We start from the raw sequence: 19,231 nt of genomic DNA, 5'->3' as shown, positions 1-19,231 counted from the left end.
GGAATGAACTGTGAGTCAGAGGGATGTCATTTTATGGCTTGCAGATAGGACACTCCTCTGTCAGATTGCACACATTCTATATTTGATAATAAAAGACATATTTTACAGTTACACAGTTGCTTGAAATTACATATACATGGTGTGGCTGAATTTAGCCATGTCTCTGTCCAAATCTGCTGTTTCTAAGAGCTTGCATTCAGAAATGGCACATATTTCACTTTTTAACTGGTTTTGCAATTTCTGACATTGACCCAACTTTACATACATGTGCGCAGGGAGTACGGACATTAACTGATGAAGTTTCAGATTTTTAACATGCATACATTTAGAGTAATATCCACTTTTCCGCTAAAACCCCCCTGAACACGCCACCGGGTCGAAAAACCTCTTAAACTGTGGGCAGAAAAATCACAAGAATTATGGTATCATTTATAAAATTTTCACATGTCCGCTCTATGAGTTATTCATCTTTTTAAAGTTATGTTCTGGCTCCAAAGGGGTGTGGTTTACCCTCAGCACAAGGTTGAATTTCTGGTTTTTCCAGTTCTGCCAAGCCAGCTTGCTCTCACAGGCAGTGCCCCTCCCCTTTCCTCAGGAGGAAGCCACTTTTTACGACCATTTACGACTCCTGCCAATAAAACCTTTGCCTGAGCCAGGACAGGGCTTTGTTCACTTTCCTGCAGAGCACAGGTAATTCAATTATCAGATAGATGGCATATCCTTAGTGTGAGCAGCAAAAGGGCAGCTAGGCCTGGGAACACAGCTGTGACTCAAGTTTCACTCCTGATGGGGGTAGTTGCCAGGCAGAATTCAGTTCCTTAAGCCAGGTTTCAGATAAAATGTCACTTTTTGTTCCCCAGTTTCTGCCTTCAAATAAAACTAAACATTTTCACATATGCAGCTAGAAGGCTGATTCTAAGTGCAAAACTATGGCATTTCAACAGTTACAAAGGCATGTGACACCAAACATAGGTCACTCATTTGATCTAAACATTTTCGATTTTAGTGTCTTTAAATCCAGTGCAACTTAAACTGCTGACTCCATAGCTCAGCCAGTTTTGTTATAAGCATTGTTCTGGGCTCTTCATTTCCCAGATTTTGTAGGCACACAACACTCCATTCTACCAAATGTCTGCTGGTGTCCAGTGAGTTTTTAGATGTGTTGCAATGTTTAAAATAGACAGTTTGAGCCTGCCTTCAGAGAAACACAGGGTGGTTTTAAACTGCCGGCTTTTGGATAGTGGTGAGTACTGGTACTGCACCCATTTTTGGGATTTAAGAAAATGAATTCCCAACAATTCTAGGTTGCATTTGGCAATCAGCATTGCCATTCCCAATGGTTTCAGACTACTGTGCGGGTAGTCCAATGGTGGTTTTAAAGCGCTTTGAAGCTAACCGGCGCTACTGTTTTACCTTTGGCAACCCATTTCCCTCATGGCAACCCGGCCTTTCATTCTCGCACTGGTGGGTGGCAAGTGAGGCAACCATTTTGGTGTGCGCACAAACTGCGCAGCTTTCCTGGATTTCGGCGCACATGTGGGTTTTCCGCCATCTTGAATTTTCTAAGCCCACAGCACCAAATGTTGTGGCATGATAGCTTAAACGTGGGTCAGGACACCCAACAAGCCCCCCCCACGCGACTGAACTTTGAATTTGAGTCGATGGGGAGTCGCGTGCCCAAGGGTTTTGACCCACGCACCGGTCTGTCCGCATAATCTTCTTCCTCTTCTGTAGATGGCATAGTTCAGCATCTTCTTCTCCATCCGGTACTGATCGATCAGTTCTCCTCGCCGGTCCTGATGGGAATATTGGGCGGTCCACTGGGCCCCTTGGATCTTCGTTCCCGGTCTCCGGATCGCCCTCCTTGGCCCGTCTTCAGGTTTTCTTTCTCCTAGGACGACAAAGGAAGAGCGGCAATACCTACTCATAGACGTTTTTCCACCACTGTTGAGATAGTGGGGCAGCATATGCATTTCATCATAACGAAACATTACATTCTTATTTTGAAAAAAAAACAGTATAACTAAGAGACAGTTTCATGCAAATCACAATATTTTAGAGACTAGATGTGGTATGTTTTATGGTTGGAACTGAATTAGTCTGAGACAGTACCCGCTAGGATTCCAGAGGATTCCTCCAGTTGTTGCAGAGTGTGCCTGGGATGGCAACATTTCAACTGGTTTATGTGGACCCACTTGTCTTCCCCCTCGGCCAAAGGACCTTTGGGGATGTGGATTTTGTAGGCCACCGGGGAGATCTTGTCGATGATCTCAAAGGGTCCTTTCCATGTAGGCAAAAATTTGCGCTGCTTGGCCTGGTTCCTTTGGAAGTTGTATAGATAGACCCGGTCTCCCACCTGATATTCCTTCCTGGAAGTTTTCAGGTCATAGTGGGTCTTCATGCTATCAGCTGATCTTTCTAGATTCCGCTGATCATAAGCAAAAGCATGTTGAAGGTGTTTCCTTAAATTCTCTACATACTCATGAGTAGTGGAGGCATTTATCAGTGTCTGCTCTTGGGTCCTGTAGAGCAAATGCTGAGGAAGCACCATCTTGCGCCCAGTCATTAACTCAAATGGTGACATTTTGGTTGCAGATGAAGGGGTAGATCTGATGGCCATTAGGACCAGAGGTAATCGGATATCCCAACTTGGCCCAGAATCTGCCACAAACTTCTTTAATATGCTCACAATTGTCCGGTTATATCTCTCTACTGCCCCAGAAGAAGCTGGTCTATAAGCAATATGCAGCTTTCTCTTGACCCCCAGTATCTCCCACATCTTTGTCATTACTTCACTGGTGAAGTGGCTACCTCTGTCTGACTCAATCCTTTGAGGTAGACCAAAACGGGAAAAGATGTGGTTAATCATCAAGGCAGCTGCAGTTTCTGCCTTGCAGTTTGGGGCTGGGAGACATTCCACCCACTTGGTAAACAAGCATGTCACAGTCAACATGTACTTATTCCCCCTAGCCGAGCGAATCACAGGGCCTACAAAGTCGATTTGTAAATCTGACCATGGCAGTGTCATCCCCCGCTTTTGTAAAGGTGCCCGGTGTGTGAGGGATGTCGGCTGAAATTGTGCACACACAAGACAACCCTTCAAATATTGGTTGAGGTCCTGGCCCATGTGTGGCCAGTATGCAACCTCTCTTAAGATTTCCAGTGTTGTGTGAAACCCCCTATGACCGGCGGTGGCCGCATCATGGGCGTGACTTAACATCAGGCTTCGGAATGAGGTAGGAACCACCCACTGATCGTGGCCAGCTTTGGATTTCCTTACCAGCAAACCGTCTTGGATTCGGAACATTTTTGGACATTTCATCAACACTCTTAGGTCCTCTTTCCCAATGTAATCGGTATCCGTCAGGGGAAAGTTCTCAGGGTCCTCAAGGTGCTGGTAAAATTTACCAATAATTGGATCCCCCTTCTGAGCGGTAATCAAATCAGCATCAGGGGTCTCCTTACTCCATTGTACAATTGAAAGGTCGTTGTGAGCATTTGTCTGGGACCTAGTGATGGCAGTGACCTGGATTTCCCCCAACAGGGACTCAATCTCAATTAGATCCCCTTGGAAGGCCCCGGTTTTGGCCAGCTGATCAGCTAAGTCATTTCCAGTTTTGTCTGGTCCCTCTACTTTGGAATGACCCTTGATCTTTTTCCAGTAGATGGTCATCTCATTCGAGGTGACCAGATCATCAATGTTTTGGATCAACTTCCCATGTTTCAAGGGTTTGTTGTTAGCACATAACATGCCTCTGGTTTTCCAATTAACCAGGTGCTCCACGAACCCGTTCCGTACATAATCCGAATCTGTGATTATGACCAGTTCGTGGAGTTGATGCTGGACAGCAGTGAGGATGGACTGATGCACAGCCATCAATTCTGCTACCTGACTACTTCGGGGACCAATTTTGTATCCAGCGGAGGGTTCTGGGGACTCATTCACCCATGCATTCCCTACGCCGGCCACCAGTTCTTTCTCCCCGTCGTTGTCAACATGGTAAGAGCATCCATCCACATACACAGTGGGCATTCCCTCACACTTGTCTTCTTCAAAGACTTTGTGTGGGGAATTAAGATATGCCTCCGTGTTGTCCTTTATTTTTAGACTTTCGTCCTCGAGACAGTTTTCTCTGGCACAATCATGCAAGTCAGCCAGACCTTGCGCGAGGGGACTCTTCTTGTTTTGGCCATATCTGACCTCCACAGGAAAGCCTTGCATTGACAGAATCCAGGAAGTAATTCGGGAATTACTCACATTTCCGGCCCGGATTCTGTCACTTTGGAGATATTGCAGAGGCTGGTGTGGAGTCTCCACTATGATGTGTTCCCCCTGGATAAACGGGCGGTAATTCTTCAATGCCCACACCGTTGCCAGGAGTGCCTTCTCACAATCGTTGAATTTTTCCTCCACATAGGAGATTACTTTATTGACCTTGTCATGCTTTTGGTATAATACTGCCATCAAGCACGTATTAGAGAACCCCGTCTCCAGGAAGAACTCCTTGTTTCTGACCGGGTAAGCTAGGCAAGGCGCTTGTGAGAGGCTTCTTTTGAGTTGTTTTACTGCCTCGGCTTGTTCTGGACCCCATTCCCACTTGACCCCCCCCTTCAGGAGATGAATCAGGGGTTTGGTGATCTCTGCGTAGCCCTCAATGAACTTTCTGCTGTAATTAGTCAGTCCAAGGAGGCTCCTTAGTTCCCGCAGCGTTGTGGGGTCTTTCAGTTTCTGAAGTGCTTCCACTTTCTTTTCCTGGGGACAAAGACCCTGAGGAGTAATCTCATGCCCCAAGAAGTTAACACGGGTTTTACACCACTGTGCTTTCTGAAAGGAAAGTTTTGCTCCGGCGGCCCTCAACTGTGTCAGAACATAACGGATCTCCGCTATGTGTTCCTCAACAGTTGAGCTTTTGATGAGGACATCATCTACATAAGCCAGGTTACCCCTTGCACCCAAGTCGGGCATGGCCTTGTGTAGAAAAATGTTGAATTCATTGCCGGAGTTGAGGTATCCGAAGGGAGTCCGGGTCCATGTGTACTGCTGGCCCCCAAAGGTAAAAGCCAGTTTGTATTGGTCCTCCCTGCTGACAGGCACGGTCCAGTATCCATTGGTCAGGTCTATTGCAGTGAATACCTGTGACCCCTGAATCTGGGCCAGCCCTTGGTCAATGTAGGGCAGAGGCCATCGGGAAGTATGGACCCGTTTGTTGAGCTCCCTAAGGTCGGCGCAGAGTCTCCACTGGCCGTTTGGCTTCAATATTCCCAGCACCGGATTATTGAAGGTGCTGAGGACTGGACGGATTATTCCCCGGGACTCAAGGTTCTTAATTATTTCAGTAAGGGACTCCATTGATGCGAGAGGCAAGCGATATTGCTTCACAAACACAGGAGTCATGCCAGGGTCCGTGGGGATTGTTGTTGTGTGGATGTCAGTGCGACCACAGTCATATGAGTCTACCGCAAAGAGATCTTGGAAATCCAAGAAAACTTGTTTCAACTTTTGCTTTTGTTCCAGAGTCCCACAGGCATCAGCTAGGTTGACTCTCTCTTCCACCATCTGCCTGAAGCCTGGAAAGACTTCTGGTTTGGCTATCTCCGCGGCCTCCTCCAGCTGGGTGGAGAAGTCCCTGGTCAGAGTGCTGATTTGGACCGGAGGCTTCAGGTGGGAAAGGCAGCCCTCATGTACCTGGAAAATCACCTCATCCCTCCTGAAGTCACACGTCACATCTTCCTTACCATAGGGGCAGGAAGTGTACACCAGGAAGTTCCCCCCATGCCGGGTAAAAATCCTGTCTGGTGTTGTATTGTCATCACTGTCACTGTCAAAGCAGTCCTTGGGGATTGGTCCTAACAGTTAATTTAATAAGTCGATGGAAAAATGTCGGTCATCAACCGCCATTCCAATAATGGTGCCTGCGGCTAGAGTAATACTCTTTAAGTCGCTGTTATCCACCTCTATTGGAATGGTGTCATGTTCTATGTTGACTAATGGTGTTGGGTTTACCCCCAACCCTTGCTGTTGGAGAGAAGCATTTAGATGTATGTAAGCATCAGGGTTTTTCAACTCTTGTCCCCTTTTAACTTTCACTTCCAGGGAGAATTGTCGGGTCCTTTCTGGGATGGTGACTTCCTCTTTAACCTGAATTTCAACTGCATAAGGTAGCAATTGAGCTGACCTAAATGCTTTTTCTGGATCATCAAAGCCCATGGGATTATCCGCTAATCGGGACCAAGCTTTGAAGTTTATTAGGTCCAAACTAATGGCAAAGCGATTGAGAATGTCACTGCCTAAGTAAAAGGCGGCAGTGACGTCTCGCACGACCCAACAATTATGGACTATGCTCTTGTTGCCAATGGAGATTTTGAGCATACACCTGCTTGGCAGGAGATGTTTTGAATTGGGTGCTTCCAGGTCCATTTCCCATTTGTCTATCAGTTTGAAGGTGGGAATGGCTGGATCTTTTGGAAGTTGGCGAAACATGGCTTCGCTGATGAAGCTCTTACCGTTGTTCACACACACTCGAGCGAGAACAGAGTCCTTCCCATCATTTAACTGAACAGGGATGAACAACTGCTCTCCAATTTGCTGAATATCAGCCAGGCTGTGAGCTGATTTCACATCTTTCTGGACTATAGGAGTGGGAGTTTCAGATTGTGGATTGGTATAGAATTTCAAAGTGTTTCCTTCCAGCGTGGAATACCACTTTAGACTGGAAGGAAGGTTGATTTTCAGAAACAGAGAGGACCCCCCATCACTAGTCTGTTGTCCTACTGCTATTACTGTCACGTCTGGAATCTGGTTGTTCTGGAAGTGAAATTCTACTTGGTCAGATTTTTGTTCAACCATGTGGCATGTGCCGTTTAAACTAACATGGTTGACACTCTGTTTTAATTTTATTGGTCGGCTAGTCTGGGTCCAGAGGACCTTGTTTACACAATCTATTAGGGGTGACAACCTTCTCAGGAGGTCATTCCCTAGTAAACAAGGGGTGCCCTCTGGGGTCACAACTATGACCGGGTGTTTCAACTTATGTCGCCCAATTTTTATGTCCAAATCTGCCGTCCCCTCGATGGGAATTTCCTTCCCGTCAAAGTTCTGCAGTTGTCCAGGAAGAGAGGTGAGAGGAATTTGGTCATTCTCTCCCCTTCCTGCATTCAGTTCATCAAAGGCCCTTCTGGACAGAAGGGTAGCTTGAGATCCAGTGTCCACCAGTGCCAAAATTGTACCCTGTCCCTGTACTTGTACCGGGGCATAGTATCTTCCCTCCTTCTCCTCAAGGGGGCACAGATAATGTACATTTTTGGACAACTGGTGGGCTAATTTTCTGGTTTTGGACATCGCTAGCGAAGAGATTTGGGCAGAATTCTGTGGAGAGCCTTGGGAATCTGAAAGAAAAAGTTGGCAACTGGAGATCAGAGCCATTGTGGGTTCCCCTGGTTCCAGTTCTGGGCCGCCCCCCCCTTTTTGGAGGCAGTCCCCAGTATGGGTTTGAACCCGGGGATTTTCTTGCTGTTGGTTCTGGGATGAGATGGTGGGCGGCGGTAGCTCAGTCTCCACATCTCCCCAGTCTGGATTTGCATTCCTAGGGACCCATTTTTCTTTGGGAGGAGTTCCCCCCTCTCTGAAGGAGAAGATCCTTTTCTCAGGATCCTCTGAGGATCCCTCTCCCTCAAATTGGAAGATCTGTACCTCCTCCTCAAACTGAGTCTGTTTGGGTCTTTTGTTTCTCCTACCCCCCCTCTGCTCCTTAGGAGGCAGACTTTCAGGGGCAAGAGATTTTGTTTCCGGTTCCTGGGTTTCCAGGGGCTGTTTACAAGTGAGGAAGGAAGCTTCCTCCAAGGCTTTACACCCCCCTTCCCTTTGTGCCTCCTCCCTGGGAACCGGTGAGTTATCGGGGTGCTGCCCCCGTCATTGTTCTGGAGCACCAGGTCCAGAGTTGGGTGCGTTCTGCGCCGGCACGCCCATCTGAGGGTTCTGCTGAGCCCTCAGTATGTGACCCAGATCCCGCGCCATGTTTTGAACCTGGCGCTCTAACTGGGAAACCCGCTCAGGCTGATACGGGGCCCTGTTTTCTCCCCTGGGCTGATCCCGGGAAGGGTAGCTGTCCCTTCTTTGGTAGTACCCCTGGTTGGGAAGATTTGGGTACCCCTCCACCCTTGGCCTCCCCTCTCCCGGATTCAGTGGTCTGGGCTCAGGGAATTGGGGAAAGAAGGATGGATGATTTTGGGGTTGGAAGTCGGGTGGATATCTGGGGAAAAAGTTCTGCCCAGGGTTTGGTAAATTTCTGCCCTCCGGTGGGAAGTTAGGAGGGAAGTTCCCTGGGTTAGGTGCTTGGCTGGATCCCCCCCCTTGGGCTGGAGGAGTCCACACATAACCCAGGATGGGTCGATTTCCCTTGTAACGGGGACTTACATAATCAGGAGAGCGAGGGACCCCATTTGTGGGGCTGCCTCCTTGGCTCCCTGTCTGTGACTGGCCCGAGGACCTTCTGGGCCTAGCATCATTAGGTGCAGGTAGGTTTTTAGGCCCCCCCATCTCCAAATCTAAAACGGGGGTGACCTTTACCTCTGCCACCTTGGCAGCAGCAGGGGTGGTGTTGGCTTTGGGGTTTTTCTGGGCATTACTTTTGCTATCTACCGGTTTCTGCACCTCATAGATCCGGGTAGCCTGTTCAATGACCCAGTCTAAAGATCTTTTCTCGTGAAAATCCCTCACGAGCTGGGTCATGATATATTTGGGCAAGGCATGGAAAAACGTATTAATAAATTCCCTGCTATCCGTGCGCACCCTTCTTGTGGTCTGTGCAAAAGCCCGCTTTAACTCCTGCACAAATTCTTGTGGGGCCTGATCCTCCCCACATTGCAAATTGTAGGCTGCCTTGCGAGCCTCTTGAGGATTTCTGTGAACAGAAAAATGTTTCAAGATGGCCGCCTTATAGGTGGACCATCTTAAATGATTTTGGTCCTCCAGCCCCGCAAAGAAACTGGAGTATTCCGGGGAGAAGGTCCACTTTACATATTGAATACAGCTTTGGCTGTCCTTCAAATGGAAAGTCTCCATCATTTGTTCAAACAACTCTAAGTGCTCCCAAACAGAATACTTAGCGTTCTTATGGTAAGGCGTGATGACGCTCCTGATCGCCTTAATCTGCTTTAAGGGGTCCTTTAGCAAGGCCCTTTTTGCCTTATTGGCCTTTTTGGTTCGGGTAACCCTTGTCCATTCTTCCTCGGACTCAGAGGCACTGCTCCCAGAGGTTCCCGTCTGTTCTTCCAGGTTTTCCCGGATTCTGCGAGCCTGGGAATGGCTGGCAGAATGTGGGGACCTGGTCTCCTGTGTCCTGCGCAGTTCAGAGGAGTCTTCAGATTCCTCCTTGCTGCCAGGATTTGATGGGTACCCCCTCCACTGACCTAACTGGGCAGAGGTTTTCAGGATGCCCTTAATGGGCCTACTCTCCTGGGGTTCCCCATTGAACTGTACTGTACTTGGGTGCCCATACCCGGATGCCCACCCCTCCATTCCTGAGTGGTACTGGCCTATGAGCCCCATACTCTTAGCTGGATAGTAATCTGCCATCCCTGCGGCCCTGTGCTCATGTGCGCCAGGGGACATGGGGGTGGTAGAGTCCAGGGACTGGGGGAGATGAAGGCCCCTGGTGTTAGGGCTCCTGCGGTTATGGTCAGGAGTCTCTCTTTCCCAGCGGACCTCATCTCTATCCGCCCCTGCTCCCTGTTGCAATGCAAGAGCCTGCATTTGTGCTTTCAGTTCCTCTGTTAAGGCCTTACTCGACTCTATCAGTTTCTCCTGCATCGCTACCTGTTGCTGGAGCCTATCATTGTGTTGGCAGAGAGCTTCATTCTCTCTCTGTGCTTCCTGATTGGTCCTGGAGAACTGGGCCAGTCTTTGCTGCAGGAGGGTTACCTCCTGAGCTGTGTCCCTATTGGCCTGCTCCTTTCTTGCTAGAGCATCCTCCACCCTCCTGGTGTGCTCTAGCAAGTTCTGGTGTTCTTTTTGGAGGTCACCCAGTCCCTGGTGGGTCAGGTGATTTTCTTCCATTTTTCTTTTTAAATGGCAGACTTCCTGGCCTAAGGTATCCCTTTCCTGACTGAGAGCCTGCATCTGTGCTGCCAGGTCGTCCCTCTGCCTTTGGAAGGCACCAGCATTCTGGCGCTCCTGATCAAACTCTGCCTGGGTATCCAGGTCTTTCAGAATTAGTTTGTTGCTCTCTGCCTTCACTCTATCTAGGTGGCCTTGCAGGGTGACTACCTGTTCAGCACATACCCTGTTGAAGTCCAGTTGTTGCTCCAGCTTTTTCTGGTTTTGCAGTAGGGAGTCCAAACCTTCCTGGTATTCCTTCTGCAAGGCCAGAAATCTGGTATCCTGTTCTACCTTTTCCTGTTGCAGCACATCCATATCCTTCTTTATTTTAGTGATGTACAGTTTGCTGTCATTTTCTGACTCCTGGCTCCTCTGCAGCCTCTGCTCAGAAGAGACCAGGTCAGATTGGACCTTCTCTAACACCATCTGTTGCCTATTTGCCAGATTTTGGCTTTCAGCACATCTATCCTGCATGTCTCCCATATATAGGTACAGGTATGCTGCTATCCTGGCAATCTTATTGTGTTCCTCTTTGGCTTTAGGAGCCATATATAGTTCACTCAGGGCCACATGTAAGGGACCCTGATCTCTATATATATCTGACCCTGTTTCAGTGACCTGTTGTGTGATGGCCTGCAACCACACATCCTGGCCCTGTTCGGTCCATTCACCTCTCACAAATAGCTTATGTAAGAGGTGCTCTCTGGCTATTTTCATGTCTACTAAGGTCGTCATTCTAGAGATTGGTCTCTGTCTTGACTTACAGAAGTTTGTATTTTATTTTTGCAGCACAGAACTTTTCTTGGAGTGTCCCTTTTGAGGAATGCTTCACAGCGTAATGCAGCGTGGTGATCCGACCGGATGTATGTATCCCGTCAGTTAGCACACTGTATTAAGCTGCACAAGTGGTAAATCTAACCCAACGTCTCGGCTCGAGCCCCCAATTTGTAAGGGGATTCAATTCAACACTACAGCTAAGTCAACGCCTAGTCTATAATACTGAATGAAAACCCTTATTGATATATCTTTAGGTCCAGTTCATGCGTTCTGGATGACTACCCCTATATAACACCCCTCTCTTGGAATCCCCCTGACCCCACTGAGCCAAGAAGTAGTTCTGTTTTGCAAGTTTAAAAGGTTTATTTGATAATTTAAAATATATATATATCACACTTTATAATAAATTAATAATTGAATAGCACACTTAATCTGATATGATAAAGATCAACAACGGAGAATCTGGCACTAGCACACTTCTTATAATCACTAATGAGTTGACATAAAATGGATAAGGTAGCACACTGGTAAATAGGAACAAAAGTATAATGTGGTAGAGGATGCTTTATAAGGTTCAAGGAAATGCAAGGTTGAATGAATGAAATGCAGTATAGAAAACAACTTGATATGATTTCAGCAAAACAATGTAATCACTTTTCTCTGGCAATCCCCTCCCCCCTTTTATGCAATGCAAGGAAATGGAAGGAAAACACACAGTTCTCAGAAATGCAATCAAATGTGATTCAGTTCACCCCAGCAAGCTTAGACTACAGAAGTTTGAAAACACAGGCCCAAATTGCTTTGATATGTGCTGGCAATGAATTGAAAAGTATGCTAAAATACTTTTAATGCCCTTTCAGAGGTTCAGGGTGATTGGTATCTAGTTAATATTAGTCCAGGCTCACACTAGCAATGAGGCAGGGATAGTTAGCAGGTTAAACGAATTTCTGGCAAATGGAAGGCAAGCAGCAGCAGTTTTACACGTGAAGAAATTTGCAAATCGCGGTAAAATTCGCGGATGCGCCGAGCGCTATTACAGAGGAACCACAAGGACTATCTCTATCGTTTTGGGGTCCTAGGAAAGCCTAGGATCTCAGCTTCAAAATGAAAGTTACTGCAAGACTCTAGCACAAACGGTTGCGGAGATATGAGCGATTAAATAAAGGTCGTTTTTCAGATTTGAAATTTTAAAGTTCAAAAAGACAAGTGCAACTTGCAACTAGAAAATGACAAGTGACAGCTTTACAAATGACAGGTGACAGTTAGGAGACAGTTCTACTTAGGTTAAGCTAGATTGAATTATATTATTTTAACTAGGAGATTGGTTCTGCACAGTTTTCTAGGTACTCACACTATATTCTTGAGTGAAATGGGCCTCATCACGGATCTGGTCAGGGTTTTAAATTCGCCTCTGGTCTCTGCACTTCACAGTGATCTGGGTCAGCTCTCTCTGGTTCTCTGGTCTGGGTCTCTAGTTCTGGATAGATTGAAGTCTCTAGTTTGGCTCTCTGGAGGTTTGATGGAGGTAAAGTATGGATTTTTCCGGCAGAGCTTCCAGCGGCAGATGGATTTTAAAAGTCCCTATCTGTCCTGTCTGTCTGCTTTTATGTGTTTAGAATGTGGGTGTGTTCTAGCATCACTGACCCTACCTCTCTCTCAGCTTCTAATTGGTCAAACTTCCATTTATCATTTGATTGGGGAATGAACTGTGAGTCAGAGGGATGTCATTTTATGGCTTGCAGATAGGACACTCCTCTGTCAGATTGCACACATTCTATATTTGATAATAAAAGACATATTTTACAGTTACACAGTTGCTTGAAATTACATATACATGGTGTGGCTGAATTTAGCCATGTCTCTGTCCAAATCTGCTGTTTCTAAGAGCTTGCATTCAGAAATGGCACATATTTCACTTTTTAACTGGTTTTGCAATTTCTGACATTGACCCAACTTTACATACATGTGCGCAGGGAGTACGGACATTAACTGATGAAGTTTCAGATTTGTAACATGCATACATTTAGAGTAATATCCACTTTTCCGCTAAAACCCCCCTGAACACGCCACCGGGTCGAAAAACCTCTTAAACTGTGGGCAGAATAATCACAAGAATTATGGTATCATTTATAAAATGTTCACATGTCCGCTCTATGAGTTATTCATCTTTTTAAAGTTATGTTCTGGCTCCAAAGGGGTGTGGTTTACCCTCAGCACAAGGTTGAATTTCTGGTTTTTCCAGTTCTGCCAAGCCAGCTTGCTCTCACAGGCAGTGCCCCTCCCCTTTCCTCAGGAGGAAGCCACTTTTTACGACCATTTACGACTCCTGCCAATAAAACCTTTGCCTGAGCCAGGACAGGGCTTTGTTCACTTTCCTGCAGAGCACAGGTAATTCAATTATCAGATAGATGGCATATCCTTAGTGTGAGCAGCAAAAGGGCAGCTAGGCCTGGGAACACAGCTGTGACTCAAGTTTCACTCCTGATGGGGGTAGTTGCCAGGCAGAATTCAGTTCCTTAAGCCAGGTTTCAGATAAAATGTCACTTTTTGTTCCCCAGTTTCTGCCTTCAAATAAAACTAAACATTTTCACATATGCAGCTAGAAGGCTGATTCTAAGTGCAAAACTATGGCATTTCAACAGTTACAAAGGCATGTGACACCAAACATAGGTCACTCATTTGATCTAAACATTTTCGATTTTAGTGTCTTTAAATCCAGTGCAACTTAAACTGCTGACTCCATAGCTCAGCCAGTTTTGTTATAAGCATTGTTCTGGGCTCTTCATTTCCCAGATTTTGTAGGCACACAACACTCCATTCTACCAAATGTCTGCTGGTGTCCAGTGAGTTTTTAGATGTGTTGCAATGTTTAAAATAGACAGTTTGAGCCTGCCTTCAGAGAAACACAGGGTGGTTTTAAACTGCCGGCTTTTGGATAGTGGTGAGTACTGGTACTGCACCCATTTTTGGGATTTAAGAAAATGAATTCCCAACAATTCTAGGTTGCATTTGGCAATCAGCATTGCCATTCCCAATGGTTTCAGACTACTGTGCGGGTAGTCCAATGGTGGTTTTAAAGCGCTTTGAAGCTAACCGGCGCTACTGTTTTTCCTTTGGCAACCCATTTCCCTCATGGCAACCCGGCCTTTCATTCTCGCACTGGTGGGTGGCAAGTGAGGCAACCATTTTGGTGTGCGCACAAACTGCGCAGCTTTCCTGGATTTCGGCGCACATGTGGGTTTTCCGCCATCTTGAATTTTCTAAGCCCACAGCACCAAATGTTGTGGCATGATAGCTTAAACGTGGGTCAGGACACCCAACAGGTGCCTCATTACAAGTTTGCCGGTCTGGAAGCAAGAGTGCTGGTAAGCTCACTGGCACCCTTGTTTCTGGACCGGCAAACTACGAGTTTGCCTGCCAGAGCTGCTGCGCCCGACAGGTCTGACCCTGCTGGGTGCAGCGGCCATGGTAGGCAGACTCTTCACAGTTAGTGCGAGCCTTTGCTTCGCCAAACTAACTGTTGGCGTGCCAGAGACTGAAGCAAGAAGTAATTGGCAAGTAAATGGTCTCGGGAGTAGAGGAGACTCCCAAAACACGTGGCCATACCGGAGACACCTGATCAGGAGAAGGGTGTGGGTGGATCCCGAGCGAGTCAGAAGCAGCAGAAGTTGTAGTGGAAGTCGGTAAAGCAGTGAGACCCACAGAGAGAGTTTTTCAGAAGCCGGTGAGTGAAGCAGGGCATTCTTAAACAATTTGTAAGCCTAACAGAGAACAGTAACCAGCTCCTTAGCCACTAGCATAAGACTTTAAATGAGTAGAAGTTGATAGTTGTATTGAAAATCCTACGAACAATGACATTGTAACACACGCGTATAAAATTAAAAGCTTCTTACTCACATAAGAAGCTAACGCTACTAAAACCTAATGTTCTACTATTCGAAGACTATTACTGTTCAAAAAATGGTCGTGTTTCCCTAATGAAGGAGCGAGAACGCTGATACGACCATTTCCGAAACAATTAACTGTGACAATACAAGAGTTAAAATATTTATTGTGGGAAAACTACATTAAAGAATGGTCGTGTGTGCCTTATTGTGATTCCCCAAGGAGGCCTGAACTCTATCCTTTTCTTCTACAGGAGGAATGCAATTACATATCCACCTTAACTTTAAAGCCTGAAAACTACATCAAAGTGTGGTTGTGTGTGCCTAATTGTAGTTTTTACAGAAAGACTGAAGCTTACACTTTGTATAAAAGTGACTTACCTGGCATTAACAATTAAAAAAGAGAACAAGCATTGCCTAAACCAAGAGGTACCCAATACTTATTGTATAGCTGAACCTTTCTCAGAGTTTAGAGCAATCCAGGTGCACTGTGAAGATAATAGCAATCAAAAGGCCTAGGATACAAGCGTGCAAATATTATCTGAAGTTAAGAGAGTAGCACAGAGGCTTCTGGGTAATTGTCTGGGCTGATAGCTGGGAGAAAGGCAAAGGTAAAGTTGGAGAAAGGGAACTGGCTGCTTGTAAAATCTATTTTCAAGCAGACTCAACCTGTAATGTACAAGACTGTGGAGGCCAGAGAGAGGTGAGTCTTGAAGGAAACCTCAGGTTGTCATTGTGGCAGTTAGACAAGAGAGGCTAAGAGGCTGCCCTTTTGCAGAAAACTATTCAAAGGAAGAGTGCCTTGCCTACCTGAGAAGGTTGAACTACTTTATGAATCTATGTAAGTATGTGTAAAAGTAACTGAAGATGTGGCAGTAGTCCAAAGTATTGAAACTAAAGAGGTATATCTGGTTGTCAGTAGATGTTACATTGCAGTTGTCGAAACTAAGGAGAAATACTGTGGGACCAAGGTGACTGTTCTGATGGTGAAGCAAGTAGAAGTATACTTGTGGAAGTGGAAGCAGCAGTATTGAAAGTCATCCTGCCAGATATACCCTTTTGAATGTCAAAACTATAATTCAAGAAGTCCTAACTGTTAACCAAGAACTGTATAACATTAACAGTGTGGATATTGCATTTTCTTTTGAACTTTGGCAAATCTTCCTGTGGGGTGACAAAGCATCATGGCCAGGATTACCATTGTGGCTATTTTTCTAGAAGTGGCAAGTGGTAACTTCACCCGATAGAGGAGATGTGTTGCCAGTGGAACTTTTGTTGATTCACTTTTGCTTTGACTTTAAAACCATCAAGAGATGAGTTAAGACATTTTCTGTCTATGGTTGAATATTTTTGATGAAGCGGTTTTACTTTCTGGGGATGGGAAATCACCCAGGACTTTAGAAGGTAATTTAGCAAATGTGAATATTGTTCATGTCATGTTAAATTGCCATACCTTTTCTTTATGTGTTTGTTGTTTGGTGTGAGGGCCAGTTATCCTGTGTAAGTGTATTCCCTTAGCTTTTAGATTAGGCAGGGAATTGCTCAGCAGAGTAGGGAAGTGAGGCATTTTGATATATTTTCTTTAACAATAAAATGGCAAATTTGTAAAGATCTTCAAATAGTTGTCTGCCTCGCATTACTGACCCCCTCACAAAGGCGAACTGGAGACTTTGGCTGGAAAATCGCATGTCGCTGCCTGCCAGTTGTGACTTTCGCTGGAACTCATATTCATCCCTTCTGTGCATTGTCTTGAAGAGGTATGCACTGTGACAGTCTGCATTCTTCAATGTTCTGGAATTGCATCTTCCAGTTGAACGTGGCCGGATGAAGCACTCAAAACTGCAACTCCTGTGCGCTCCTCACCCGAACAAAGGATGGAAGATCATGTCCCCAGGGGCCTCCAGATAATCCTGGGTGTAACTGTTCCTATCCCCCTGTCCTCTATATAGTAACATTGGGTGCAAGCCCCTTTGTCCCCTAACTTCCTCTGTGCTTACTTTTTGTTGTCGAACGTGGGTTAAGTATTCTATCCCTGGGCTAGCCTTGGGTCTGGATTGAGTGTAGAATTTACCTGTTTTTAAAAAGATACTTACCTAACTTTGAAAACTGTTTTATATATCACCACATGCCCATTGCATCCTTTGCGAGTATGGGCCTCATAACGAGCCAGATGGTAACCCGCCAGTGCTACCGGCAGGTTGCCGTCAGACTTGTAGCATTTTCCGGTGCCTGATATCCCAGTGCCACCGGGACATTACAAGTCCCGGCGGATCGGGAAGTCAGACGCCAGAAAATGTTGGTCCCCATTCCCATGAGTCCCAGTGGACTCCATGGGAGTAATGAGCTGGAGGCACCAGCACTGTTTCTAACAGTGCCGATGCTTCCATGACAAGTCTGCCTACCGGGACCATTGCGCCCGGCAGGTCAGACCTGCCAGGCGCAACAGCCCCTGCAGGCAGACTTGTAGTGTGTTGCTACCGGCACCCTTTGTTTCTGGACCGCCACAATTGTAATGAGGCCCAATATCTTCCCTGGAGAAACCTCTACTGGAACCTGTGACATTTGGACACTAGACGCAAATCACAGGTGAGAGTGGGCACAGCTGGATTAATTCTGTTAGTACAGTTGGTTGTGATTATCGTTGTTGGATGTCAAAACTTGGGGTGCATACCCTATATTAGTACCCGGTGACAGTCAAGCAGAATGCAACAAGCATTCTGATTGGCTCTCGCCGGGTCCTTACCCGGCCGAGAATCCTTTGATTCTCGGCCGGGATTCCAGCCACCTTGTCCTCGGTGGGGGGCGTGGCAGCCCCTCAGCCAATGAGGAGGCTCGAAGCAGGACCATCCCTGCACCGAGCCTCCCCACGGCTGAGAGGCTGCCTTCACCCCCGCCGGGGACTCGGGTAAACTTTTTCTTTTTTTGTTTCTTCCCTTGTATAGTGGCAAAACTGTGGACCTTTGCTAAAAAAGCCAGCACTGAGGGCTGCACACCTTTGGCCTACCGCTGGAATGACATTTAGCTAAAGTGTTCCTGAAATGTACATGAAATACTTTCTATTCATAAGAAAAACAAAGAAAAATGGTGGAGTCAGAGAGCAGCTCTATATTTGCATAAAAACACTGGCACAGGCCACCTTAAAGTGGCCTGTGTCAGTGTGCTAATAATGTCAATGCATTTCGGATTTATGGTCCTTTGTCAGGGCAATTATCTGCAAGGGAGACCACAGGGACCCCCAAAAAGTAAATGTTACATGTAGCAACAGAATGGGAAACCACCCAATAACACACAGTCACAAATGGTGTGGTAGTGCCACAAGCACAGTGGGGTCAGAAAATTGATGTGGGCAGAAAAACACAGTGGCCCTCATTACGAGTCTGGCGGTAGCCGTGTTGGTAAAACCGGCAGGCTGCCGCCGGACTCGTGGGGATTTACCAGCTCTGGACTTGCCAGAATTACCGGGGCATTACAGCCCTGGTGATCTGGTAATTCCGGAGCTGGCATTCTGTTAATCCCCATTTCCGCTGAGTCACGTAGGAATCCAGGGGAATAAGTGGAAACACTGGCACCGTGTGGAAATGGTGCCGGTGTTGCCGTGTCCATCTGCGGCCGGTGGTGTTACGCCCGCCAGGTCTGACCTGGAGGGTATAACACCACACAGCTACAAAACTCATAGTTAGCCTGTCTGGAAAAATCCGTACCGGCCCAATGTAATGAGGCCCAGTGTGAGTAAAATTGACACATTTCAGTGCCCAAGTGTTATGTTATTACAAGTTGTTCACATCATGCCAAACCATTATGAAAATCAGTCCAACCGTCCTGTAGTGCAGTGAGCCACAAGATGCGTGTGTACCAGAAAGGACAGTATGAGCGAATAAACATCACATTTGAGTGCCCAGGTGCCATATTGTATAAAATAGTTCATGTAAGTCGTTATGTACATGGGAGCAACAGTACAACAGCACAGCATATGTTATATTACACTGGATGCACGTAAGGAGAAAAAGAAGAGAAAAGAGAAGTAATATGTTAGACTAATATGTCACTATGAAGAGGTTGAACAAACGTTCGGAATCAGGAATCACAAGCAATATAGCAGAAGCAATGAAATCAATCAATGAGACGCAGGAGCCGAGTCAGTGCTTCTGAACTCCTTTATTAACTACAGAAAACTGGCGCCCGAGGCGGTAACCCTGCCTGTTCCCCCCAACGTAGGGCACAGCCCACTACCAGTATGCAACGATAGAAATGGGACTTGATTCCCAACAAACAATGTCATTGACATAGAAAGAGGGGACGCAACAACATTTGAGTGCCCAGGTGCCATATTGTATAAAATAGTTCATGTAAGTTGTTATGTACATGGGAGCAACAGTACAACAGCACAGCATATGCTATTATATTACATTGGATGCACGTAAGGAGAAAAAGAAGAGAAAAGAGAAGTAATATATTAGACCAATATGTCACTATG

The sequence above is a fragment of the Ambystoma mexicanum genome, chromosome 8, assembly GCF_040938575.1.
Source record: "Ambystoma mexicanum isolate Mex_15411 chromosome 8, UKY_AmexF1_1, whole genome shotgun sequence".
Lineage (NCBI taxonomy): Eukaryota > Metazoa > Chordata > Amphibia > Caudata > Ambystomatidae > Ambystoma > Ambystoma mexicanum.
The sequence above is the reverse complement of the archived record's forward strand: the minus strand, read 5'-3'. Positions refer to the sequence as shown.